We start from the raw sequence: 2,434 nt of genomic DNA, 5'->3' as shown, positions 1-2,434 counted from the left end.
ATCGTGTCTGTGCCAGCTGAAAAAGAGTGATCCTGCCCAATCCCACTTTCCAGGTCTTGGGAATGGGATCTGAACAGGTCTCAGAGCTCACATTATGTGAATGTTCTGTTGAAGTATTGGTGAGCTGATATACCAGGGGAGATTCACACTGTTAGACACAGTGTGAAATACATTCAAGTATTTATAAAACATTACAACATGTGAGTAATATTCCCCATTGCTTTCTCAGCACTGATGGATTGTGAAGTGGGAGACAGCCAGAAGTCCCAGTGATCCACACTGACCCTGAGCTGAGAATGAAATGAGATAAAGTTCAATCTTCAGCAGGGAGTTGCTGCGGACAGGTAAGAGTCTTGAATCAAGGAGAGACTTTCTCATACTGCTGTTGAATCTCATTTCAAACACTCCTTGAACTCTCTGCCGAGGAATTCAGAGCTGGAGAACGCCTGTAAAATCAGCCTAAAAAGGAAATAAAAAACACCCACCGTGGGGCTCATACTCAAAAACTTGAGATTCAGAGTTTCATGCTTTCATCGACTGAGCTCACCAGGCCTGAGACAGTGTCCGCGTCCTGTCTGTTATTGGACGGTGCAGCTGTTGGCTCCACCCCAGGGGCTGCATTTGTTCTGTAAACCATGAACCAACTTCCTCTCAAATCCCAGGTTTATCAATAAATCCTCTTACAAAATCCCCAAAGTGTGATATATTCCTCTCACTCGTCCAGAATAAAAGTTACATCTTTTGCTCTTTTTACCTTCCAAACACTGACTTCTATTTTGCTCAGCATTTATTTCTCTCTCCTTTTCATGTTGTGCCTTTCCTAAGGAACATTACATTTCAATTATTTATGAGGGATGAAATGAACAGAAGAGATTTTCTGCAATGATACCAGGGGTGTGGGACAGAGCGAGTGGTTCGGATCTGGGATACACTGCCTGAGAGTGTGCTGGAGGCAGATTCAATCGTGGCTTTCAAAGGGAATTGGATAAACACCTGAATGGAGAAAATTTGCAGGGCTACAATGAAAGGGCAGAGGAGTGGAATTAGCTGATTTGCTCTTGCAAAGAGCTGTCATGGACATGATGGATTGAATGGTCTCCATCTGAACTGTAACCATTTGATTCCTTGATTCTAACTCTGTCAAAGTTGTTCTGAACTTGCTCTGCTCCAAGGAGAACAACCCCAGCTTTTCCAGTCTCTGCACATAACTGATGCTATGAGGAACCATGGGGAACCCACTGTAAACCTTCCTCCATACAGAAATGCAACTGTTCACCACCACACTGTGACCCAGCTTTTCACAGTATATATCAATGATTCGGATGTGGGGACCAAGTGTAGTATTTCCAAGTTCGTGGATGACACAAAACTTGGACAGACTTAGTGAGTGAACAAGAAAATGGCACATGGAATATCATGTGTAAAAATGTGAGGTTATCCATTTTTGTTGGAGGAAGAGATGTGCAGATTATTTCTTGAATGGTATGTGATTAGAAAGTGTAAATGTACAAAGGGGCCTGGGTGTCCTTGTCAATAAGTGACTGAAAGCTAACATGCAGGTGCAGCAAGCAATTAGGAAGGCGAATGACATGTTAGACTCTATCGCAAGAGGATTTGAGTACAGGAGTAGTGAAGTCTTGCTTCAGTTGTATATAACCTTGGTTGGTCTGCAGTTTGGAATACTGTGTGCAGTTTTGTTCCCCTTACCTTAGGAAGGATATCATTGCCATAGAGGGAGTGCAACGAAGGTTCACCAGACTTGTTCCCGGGATGGCGGGACTGTCATATGAAGAGAGATTGGGGAAACTGGGCCTGTATTCTCTAGAGTTTTGAAGAATGAGAGGTGATCTCATTGAAACTTACAAAATATTTAAAGGGATAGACAGGGTAGATGAAGCTGTTTCCTCCGGTTGAGGAATCTAGAACCAGGGGACACAATTTCAACGTAAGGGGAAAGCCACTTAGGACAGAGATGAGGAGAAATTTCTTTACTCAGTGGGTTGTGAATCTTTGGAATTGTCTACCCAGAGGGCTGTGGAAGTTCAGTTATTGAGTATGTTTAAAGCAGAGATTGACAGATTTCTAAATACAAATGACATAGGTGATATGGAGATAGTGTGGGAAAAAGGCATTGAAGTGGATGATCAGTTATCATCATATTGAATGGTGGGGTGGTCTCGATGGGCTGAATGGCCTACTCCTGCTTCTCTGTTCCTATCAGTCTGCTAACTTCATATGCATGCTGTCATTGTCCCTTTTATTACATGGGCTTCAGTTTTACTGGCAGTCTAGTATGTGACATCATCAAGAAGGTTTTCAATAAGTTTTAAATAAGGCGAAATTGTTTCCAGTGGCAAAAGGGTCAGTAACCAGAGGATGTATTTATCAGGTGATTGAGAAAAGACCAGAGGCGAAATGAGGAATGATTTTTTAT

The sequence above is a fragment of the Heterodontus francisci genome, unplaced genomic scaffold, assembly GCF_036365525.1.
Source record: "Heterodontus francisci isolate sHetFra1 unplaced genomic scaffold, sHetFra1.hap1 HAP1_SCAFFOLD_184, whole genome shotgun sequence".
NCBI classification, from domain to species: domain Eukaryota; kingdom Metazoa; phylum Chordata; class Chondrichthyes; order Heterodontiformes; family Heterodontidae; genus Heterodontus; species Heterodontus francisci.
The sequence above is the reverse complement of the archived record's forward strand: the minus strand, read 5'-3'. Positions refer to the sequence as shown.